This window comes from Corylus avellana, chromosome ca8 (assembly GCF_901000735.1).
Source record: "Corylus avellana chromosome ca8, CavTom2PMs-1.0".
In the NCBI taxonomy this organism is placed as follows: domain Eukaryota; kingdom Viridiplantae; phylum Streptophyta; class Magnoliopsida; order Fagales; family Betulaceae; genus Corylus; species Corylus avellana.
Genome location: NC_081548.1, coordinates 12363115 through 12373379, shown reverse-complemented (window position 1 = coordinate 12373379; position 10265 = coordinate 12363115). Strand labels below are relative to the sequence as shown.

The following is a 10265-nucleotide window of genomic DNA, read 5'->3' as shown; positions in this document are numbered from 1 at the left end:
AAATAGGCCTCTAAACATAGAAGAAAAGGGGAGAAGCTTTGGGGAGAAGAATTGGCTTCAAGGAAGTATTTTTCGGGTTTATTCTTTTCCTTGTTATTTTATTATGAGGATGATTAGCATCCAAATTATTTGTAACTAAATACTTTGGTATGGCTAGATTGAAGCCCTAATAATGTTTCTTTAATATTTCAATATTGGCGCCTTTGCTACAATCATATTGTGATGTTTAATTTGATTATTTCCTGCTTTATTGAATTCCTCATATGAATGTGCTTGGCTAACATATGCATGTGGTGTAGATTTGTTATTTAAGTCAATTTGGATGACTGAATCTTGGGCTTAATAGAGTGACAAACGAATCTTCTCAATGGTTCTTGGATTAATCAACATGGAAAACCAGGAGTTTACAGCCGTACCTTTGACTTCATGCGTTAGTCTATTTCCATAGATTTATACTTTCTTACAAAACAACTTAGTAGATACCATGCTAAATCCTTTTGAGGAAGAAAAGAGTTAGAGTATACACCATGCCTAATTCGTTGCTTAGGAAGATCAATAGCTTAAGGAGTATACACCCATGCCCTTAGGTTGGCAAACTTTAAGCAATCTTGGTATGATTGGAACATTGGTATATTGTTATCTTATTTGAGTATGATTAGTGGTGGATATCGAAGCTCTACCGCTTTATCCCTATTAACTAAAAATCAATCCTTTATCTTGCTTTATTTACGGAATTAATTTTATGCATAGTTTATAGCAATCCTCGTGGGATTGATCTTGTACTTGCATCCTATACTATCATTTTGATCTTATGCACTTACGAGTAAAACGTACAATTATTTGCCTGTTAATTTAGGAGGATATTTGCACAACAAGTTTTTGCCCCCGTTGCTGGGGATTGCGTTAAATTTCGTTTAAATTTTTGTTTTTTCCTTTCGTTTTGTTAATTTAATTTTTATTTTAAAATCTGTTATTTTTTGTTTTTACCTCAATCTGATTTTTTTTCTTTTTGATTCTGTTTCAGTTCTGCATTCTGTTCTGTAGCATTGCAATCGAGCGAATACTCTGGAGCGATCAAGTGTACTTCTACGCTTGAGTGCAAGCACATTGAGATCGAGCGCACTTGTAAAGATAGCAACACTGAAGCTGCTGTAACTGCAGAAACTTACCTTCTTCTTAAGCAAGGTTGTCGATCTCAGGACTCAACCATCATTCCATAAAACAACTTCAAAGCCCGTTCGACAAAAGCCTAGAGACAACCCCGACAAAGAGGAAGAAGTCAAAGTTGAGGAAACGATGCAAGAACCTGTCTAGAATCTGCCGCCAGTGTGAAGACCTATGAAACATTCTTTCATTCCGCAAAATCTCAACTAGCGATGAGGAATCATCTACCAACCAGCAGCACAAAGCAACTTCAATATCTTCCCTCAAATACTTAATACTTGACTCACTACAAAGGCACACCTACTGAGGATCGTCAGTTGCACCATAGGGAGTTCTTTGATCTCTACAAGACTCAGAACATCTAGGGATTAACGTCATAGGGAATCAAGTTAATCCTCTTCCCTTTTTCTTTAAAAGATAATGCTAAGTTGTGGTTAAATTCTTTGCCTGCAGGTTCCATTAATATTTGGGAAGAGTTGGCCACTAAATTCCTAAAGAAGTTTTTCCCAGCTCAAAGGACAAGGCAACTTAGAAGGGATATTCAAACATTTCAACAGAAAGATGGAGATCTTTTCTTCAAAGCATGGGAACACTTCAATGAGCTGCTTCTCAAGTGTCCACATCAGAACCTATCTCAAGATGATCAAGTACAAGCTTTTTACGAAAGTTTAAATGACACTAACAAAAATATTGTTGATTTATCTTGTGGAGGTGTGCTTATGGAAAAGAACAATGAGGAAGCCATAGAGCTCTTCGAGACATTAAGCGGGAACTCCCAACAATTCTTATCTAGAGGGAGACAAGGAGTAAAAAGTAAGGGCATATATGAAGTAAACACGAATGGCAGAGTTCAAAATCAAACGGCTACCATGGAGAGAAAGCTAGATATGCTCGTAAAGGCCATGACTACTCAAAACATCTCTCCCGTTCAGCAAGTTGCACAAGTCCAAGTATGTACCATATGTTTGCATTTTGACTACACCACTGAGACTTGTCCTATGTCTTCATTTACAGATAAGGAGCAAGCGAACTATGTGGGACAAAACAACTATCCTCCCAAGAACAATCCATACTCGAACACCTACAATGCAGGGTGGTGCAACCACTCCAATTTCTCATGGAGTAACAATTAGAATGTTCTGAACCCTCAAGGGCAGCAGAGGAATTCCCAACAAGGAAGTAACTATCAGGCTACACTACTAGTAGTCCAACCAATTCTAGAGTCGAAGAAGAATGACCTTGAAAGTACTCTACTCCAATTTTTGACTGCGTAACTACAAACCAATACACAGACCAGTGATGCTATTCAAAAACTGGAAGCACAAATGGGGCAAATGGACAAGGAGCCGAGCGAAAGAAAGAAGGGCAAATTTCCATCCCAAACAATACCCAATCCAAGAGGTCACGAGCAACTAAAAGCTATAACAACTCTTAAAAATGGTAAGATCATAGGAACTGATGATACAGTACAAGCATCTCCAGCTGAAGCCACAACATCCGAGGTAAGTGAAATGGAGATGGTGAATGCACCACCCTTCCCTCAGAGGTTAGTAAAGCCAAAGAAAGAAAAGCAACTTCTTGATATTTTTGAGACTTTGAGAAAAGTTGAAATCGACATTCCTTTATTAGATGCAATTCAGCAAATTCCATCTTATGCTAAATTTTTAAAGGATTGTTGCACTTATAAAAGAAAGTTTCAGGATCATGAAATAGGGGCTTTAATCGAAGAGGTAAGTGTGGTGTCGTTAATAAAGTTTCCACGAAAGCTTAAAGATCCAGGTAGTTTTACTATTCCTTGTAGGATAGATGACCAGCTTTTTGAACGTGCATTATTGGATCTAGGAGCGGGTATCAATCTACTGCCATACACTATGTATGAGATACTGGGTTTGGGGGAGCTTCAACCAACCTTGATCACCTTACAAATGGCAGATAGAAGCATTAAAAGACCAAGAGGTATACTGGAGGATGTCTTGGTTAAGGTAGAGCAATTTATTTTACCTGCTGATTTTATTGTATTAGATATGGAAGAATCCCCTATGCCATTGCCTTTGCCTATTATCTTAGGAAGACCCTTAATGAGAACCGCCAATACTAAAATTTGTGTGAAAAAGTGGTTCTGTGAGTATGAAGGTAAATAGGGAGAAGATATAATTCAAAATATTTGACGCATTGAAATTACCCAAAGATAATCTAGAATGCTTTAATGTCTGTATTATTCAAGGTGCTGTCGAGAAAGTTTTTCAGGTCTATCATATTGATCCATTGGAGGCCACCCTCATTCAATGTTTCACAAGGCAAGACATTGAGCTTTATTTTGAAGATGCTACTTGATAAGTGCTAAAATATTCATATTTTCTACCCTTAACTTTCATGTTTTAATCTTTTGGTTTTGGTTAATTAGGCCAATTTACTTCCTTTTTGTATTTTCTTTGTTTTTTAGGCTTTTGGAAGAAAAGAAAGCGTTTTTGGAAGAATTACAAGCTTAAAGGACAAATTGGGAAGACCTAGAAGATATGGTTGAGCTTAGCCAATCATGGTTAAGTTTAATCAAATAGAGGAAATGATCAATTCGGAATTTCTCACATGTCCCGGTATTTTGACCATAACATTCAGCTCAGATATTCGATTGAAGTGATTCAAGGCCAATTCGGAGCGCCGCAAGGCCAAAATCATGCCGCAAGTCAGGACCGCAATTTTGGGCGAATCCTATCCCGATTTGGACTTAGGTTTTCTTTATCCTAATTGGACTTGGACTTAAAACTCCGAATTTTCTAGGTTTACTTGTGTAACAAGTACTTCTAAAGCCTATAAGTAAACCTCTTAGGTTCTAGGCATAGGTGTGGAGAAAGAGACACAAGCTCTAGAAAGGAACTGAAGGCTGCATCAAGAGGAGTTTGGGTTTTTCTTCTCTTCCACCTTTTATCTTTATTATGTAGTTTATATTTTATTTAGGGCTAGATTGAAGTCCTGGTTATGTTTTGTTAATATTTCAATATTGGCGCATTTGTGATGATCATGTTGTGCTATTTAACTTGATTAATACTTGCTTGCATGAATTCCTCATATGTGTATGCCTGATCAACATATGCATGTGGTATGGACTAGTTAGTTAAATCAATTTGGATGACCGAGTCCTGGGTTTAACATAAGTAACAAGAGATATCCACGCCAGATTCTTGGGTTAATCAACATGGGGAACCGGGTGTATACACCATGCCCTAGGCCTCGAGTGTTTGTCGCTTTTCATAGAACATATGCTTTTCTAAAGAACAACTTAGTATATACCATGCTAAATCCTTTAGGGAAGAAAAGAGTTAGAGTATACACCATGCCTAACTCGTTGTTTATGGAAATCAATAGCTTAAGGAGTATACACCATGCCCTTAGGTTGGCAAACATTAGATAGACATAACTTGATCAAAACATTGGCATATTGATATATTAGCTTAATAAAATTAGTAGTGGATATCAAAAACCCTAATCCTTTTTTGTTTTTGTTTATCTTTTATTTTATTGAATGCAATCGTGACAATTGAATTTTATCTTTTAATTAAACAGGAATTTACTTCTAAACATAATTTACCAATCCTCGTGGGAATGATCTCGTATTTGCCTACTATACTATTGCTTTGATCTTGTGCACTTGCGAGTTAAAACATACAATTATTTATCTATTAATTTAGGTAGATAATTTGCACATCATTACTGATGACATCATTGAAGCCATGCACCTCCTTGAGACCTCTCCACAACATCCGAGTAAGTACATCCCCCCCTTTGAAACTCTTGTGCCTGCTAATACTACTCTTGTCCCGTCGACTGTCATGGCACAAGAATTGGAATTAAAGCAGTTACCAAAACATCTGACATATGCTTACTTCGAAGAGAACCAGACACTACCTGTGATAGTGATAAGTGCTAAAATATTTATATTTTAGCCCTTAATTTACACTTGTTAATTCTTAGACTTGTTAGATTGTGCTATTTTATTTCCTTTCGGTGTTTTCTGTGTTTTTATAGGTAATGGAAGAAAAGAAAGCGTTTCCAGAAAAGTTCTAAGCACAAGAATTGGAATTAAAGCAGTTACCAAAACATCTGACATATGCTTACTTTGGAGAGAACCAGACACTACCTGTGATAGTGATGAGTGCTAAAATATTTATATTTTAGCCCTTAATTTACACCTGTTAATTCTTAGTCTTGTTATATTGTGCTATTTTATTTCATTTCTGTGTTTTCTGTGTTTTTATAGGTAATGGAAGAAAAGAAAGCGTTTCCGGAAAAGTTCCAATCTTAAAGGTCAAATTGGGAAGACCTAGAAGATATGGTTAAGCTTAACCAATCATAATAGAGCACCTATATGATGTGTTTAAGTTTAATCAAATAAAGGAAATGATTAAATTGGAATTTCTCAAATTGGAGTCAAAATCGGATTGAATTCAAATTTGGATTTTGTACATGTCTCAGTATTTTGATCCTAACTTTCAGGTAAAATATTTTATTGAGGTAATTCAAGCGGCATTGGAAAGCTAACTCAAAATCCTACAAATTATTGTGAAATAGCATTTTCCTAATTCTGACTGCCGCTATGCCAAAATCACCCTGCAAGATAGGAACACAATTATGGACGAATCCTATTCGGATTTAGACTTAGGTTTTCTTTATCCTAATTGGACTAGGACTTAAATCTCAGAATTTTTTAGAATTACTAGGGCGTCTAGGACTCTCCTAAGTCCTATAAATAGACCTATACGCCTCACAATTCAATACACAATTTGAAGGAGACAACTTTGGGGAGAGGAATTGGAGGCTACTTCAAGGAGTCGTTTTTGGCTTTTTCTTTCCCTTTTCTTTTTAGTTTTATTTTAATTATGTATAACTAACTCTTAAGGAGGGCTAGATTGAAGAAATAATTATGTTTATTTAATATTTCAATATTGGCGCCTTTGTGATAATCATATTATGTTGCTTAACTTGATTAATTCCTGTTTTCTTGAATTCCTCATATGTATGTGATTGACCATTATATGCATGTGGTATGGACTAGTTAATTAAATCAATTTGGATGACCGAATCCTGGTTTTAATAAGAGTAACAAAAGAAATCCACACTGGGTTCTTGGGTTAATCAACATAGGGAACCAGGAGTAGACACCCATGCCCTAAGCCTCATGTGTTGGTCGATTTCCATAGATTTATGCTTTCTTAAAGAACGACTTAGTATACACCCATGCTAAATCCTTTAGGAAAGAAAAGAGTTAGAGTATACACCCATGCCTAACTCATTGCTTAGGGAAATCTGTAGCTTAAGGAGTATACACCAATGCCCTTAGGTTGGCAAACATTGAGTATTCATAATATGATTGGATCATTGGCATATTGTTATATTATCCAAGTATGATTAGTGGTGGACATCAAAGCCCTACCTTTACTTTATCTTTATATATTTTTATTTGTTTTTCATAGTATCAATTTAGTAACAACTTGATATTTTTAATCAATTCTAAATAAAATCGAAAATTCTCGTGGGATCGATCTCGTACATGTTGCACTATACTATCATTTGACCTTGTGCACTTGTGAGTAAAACATACTAAATATTATCTATTAATTTAGGTAGTATTTGGCGCAACAGGTTTTTGGCGCCGTTGCCGGGGATTGTTTGATTTTGTTTGAAATTTTTTTCCTTAGTTTATTTTTTTTTTTTAATTTTTTTTTTCTGTTTTTATAGTTTTCTGCAGTTGTTGTTCTACCTTCGGAGGTGCGCTCGAGCGCCCATACCAGGGCGATCGAGCGCACCAGTGTGGTGCGCTCGATCGCACGTCCGGACAGTAGCACATAAACTATTTTAATTACAGTTCTGATTTGTTTCTTTTATTTTTCTTTTGTTATTTAATTTTTGTTTTAATCATGTTGAGAAACAATACACCTCCGGTGCGAAGACCTATGAAAAATTCATTCAGTCCCCAGATCCTTAACCAGCCATCATGCATTAATTTTCAGCCCATTGTGCAGAGGAGTTACAATTTATCTCTGCTGCTCAATATGAGTGCACAGTATAAGGGCACACCTACAAAGAACCCATATTGGCATACTCGAGAATTCTGTGATCTCTGCAGGATTCAGAATGTTCAAGCTAGAAGAAATCAGGTTAATCCTCTTCCCTTTTTCTTTAAAAGATAATGCTAAGAGATGGTACAATTCTTTGGCCGTAGGTTCTCTTCATACTTGGGATGAGATGGCCACAAAGTTCTGAAAGAATTTTTTCCCAGCCCACAAGACATGGCAATTGAGAAGGGAAATTCTGACTTCCCAACAAAAAGACGGATACCCTTTCTTCGAGGCATGGGAACACTTTAAAGAACTACTTCTCAAATGCCCACATCACCATATATCTCAAGACAATCAAGTACGGACATTCTATGTGGGTTTAAATGATCCTAACAAGAGTCTTGTAGATTTAGCTTGTGGTAGCATGTTGATGGAGAAAAGCAGTGAGGAAGCCATGGAGCTCTTAGAGACATTGAGTGAGCACTCCCAACAATCCCATCTAATGGGAGACAAGGATTCAAAGGAAAAGGCATACACGAAGAGAGCACCAATGGTGGAAGTCAGGCTCAAATGGCTGTCATGGAGAAAAAACTGGACATGCTCGTGAAAGCTATGACTAATCATAGCAGTGCTCCTGTTCAATAAGTTACACAAGTCGAGGTATGTGCCATATGTTCCCATATTGACCACACCACTAAGACTTGTCCCATATTTTCAATTGTAAGTTAGAAGACATCTCTCATCAATTGGTCTCAACATTATCATGAAGAGGAGCCATCTCCAATTGATTGGCCTCAACAATACCAAGAAGAAGAAGAGTGCCAAAGTCAATCGGTGACCACTCCTCATGGACAATACATGAAGGAAGAGTGCACTTATTATCATGAGCAAACAACCACCACACCTGGGAATAAAGAAACTATTGTGGAAATTTTTTGTAAGCCAAGTCTTTGGGACCCTCTAGGAGAGCGCTTTGATGAATTTGGAGGTGACCTAGACCTGGACAAGCTACTTGAGTATGCTGAAACTTCTAATGAGCCAAGTCTTGAGGGCTTTTTGGGAGAGCACTTTGATGAATTTGGAGGTAACCTAGACCTGGACAAGCTACTTGAGTATGCAGAAACTTCTAATGAGTCAACCCTGATGATCCGGTGGGAGAGCATTTTGATCAAATTGGATGTGACATGGACCTTGACAAATTCCTCAAGCAAGCTAACATGTGTAGTGAGCCAAGTCTGGAGGATCCATTGGCAGAATTCTTTGCTCAATTTGAATTTGATCTGGACCTTGACATGATACGTGAGCAAGCTGAGGCCTTACTGGCCTCCACTCCTGAGAACAACAAGGTGGAAGAGAGGAATAAGAAGCAAACTAAGGTTTTAGAGGAACCACATTGGGAAAAGGAAGAGAGCACTGAGACTTCTTCAACATTAGCTTTTATTCTCGAATTACTAAGAGTCCAAAAGAGACGTCTGTTGGGGTTATGTGATGAGCAAATTGAGGACATCAAGATAGAAAAGCTCCCTGAGTTTTCTTCTTATTTTATTCCAATTCATGATTCCCTTCTGGATGAGAAACTATTTGAGAAGACTCAGAATGCTCTACCTCGACCTATAGACAGTTGGAATCACCCTAAAATAGGAAAAATTCATTCCCTTTGGTGTAAGAGAAGAAAAGACTGGTGCTTCAAGTTTAAAAGGGGACAACAGTCTAGCTAAGGACGTTAAACTTCGCGCTCATGGGAGGCACCCCATAGCATATCATTTTTATTTCTTTGTTTGTTTGTTTTTATTTCATTTTTATTTTATCTTTATCTTTATTTTTTATTTTGTTTTTTTATTCCTTTGTTACTATAGTGTTTTCCTTTGCAGGGACAAGTGTGCTTCAATTCTAGTTTGGGGGTGTGCTATGAGCTACGACATTTCAGACATGTCATCCATCCCCCGAGTAAGATCTTTCCATGTTATATACACATTGGGGACAATTTGTAATTTAAGTTTGGGGGTATGGGAGACACTTTACACACACTTTGTCCCATTTTTGAAAAAGAAAAAAATATAAATATATGCATGTTCATGTTTCTCTTAAAATTTTGGTTGATGTGAAAAAATTGTAATTTGATTTCATTTGTGAGCTTAAAATTTTGAACACATGATGTGATGATGGAATTTTTCAGTTTGGTTACTTGCTTGACACAATTGAGAATTCACATGTTTAATTTGATCTTACATAAGTACATTAGCACATAATTTGTGGGGTATCACATGAAAGTCTGATGTGTCTGTTTCTATGTTTTGGGTGAAACTGGATGATTTATTTGATGGATACTTTGGCATATATATATATGTGTGTGTGTGTGTGTGTGTGATTAAAAAAAAATGATCATTGATAAGCTTTTCACAAAGTAACTGGACCTTTTGCCTCATTAAGCATTAAGTGTTCATGTCAAAAGGTGAAGAATTTTGATTTGGTTAATGTTATGCTTAGTTTAGTTTTGTAGCCTTTTTTATTCGAGTTAGTAAGTCCTTAGGGGTGTTTTACACCTAATTCCCTAAAACCACCTGGTTTAAGAGTCATTGACTCAACACTCGTTACATGGGTCAATTAGAAAGCTTAAAGGAACCAAACATTGCACAACCTGACAAATAAGAAAAGGAAAAAAAATATATGCCATTGTTGTTCATTCTGATGGGAATTTCAGTGAACTTTGAGATATTGAAACATTGCACATTGGAAATAATTAGAAGTTTCATATTTATGTGCTAGTTCACTTTACACTGTTTCGAATTTGTGATGCCTTAGCCTGTCTTTTGTAAGTAATTAGACTCTAAAATTCCAATTCATTAATGGAGTTTATCTTTTTAAGCTTGCAAATGAATGACAATCATAGTTTTGAGTGACACTTGAGTTTTGGATAGCATGAATTTGTGCATAATGTTTGTGGGTAACATTCCTGAAAAACTCTCACGAGACTTCACTCGTCCTCTAGGGAATTTCTAGGGGTTTAAAAGGCTTGTTGCATATGCTAAATGCAATCGTACATCTCAC

General features: G+C 36.6%; 2 non-coding genes across 2 annotated transcripts; both read right to left on the bottom strand.

The window, feature by feature from the left end:
- Positions 1–1688: 1688 nt before the first annotated feature.
- Positions 1689–1795, bottom strand: LOC132191214 (small nucleolar RNA R71). The gene has a single exon (XR_009441241.1). It is a non-coding gene; the product is annotated as a small nucleolar RNA R71 (small nucleolar RNA).
- Positions 1796–7452: 5657 nt separating this feature from the next.
- On the bottom strand, positions 7453–7559 carry LOC132191215 (small nucleolar RNA R71). The gene has a single exon (XR_009441242.1). It is a non-coding gene; the product is annotated as a small nucleolar RNA R71 (small nucleolar RNA).
- Positions 7560–10265: the final 2706 nt, after the last annotated feature.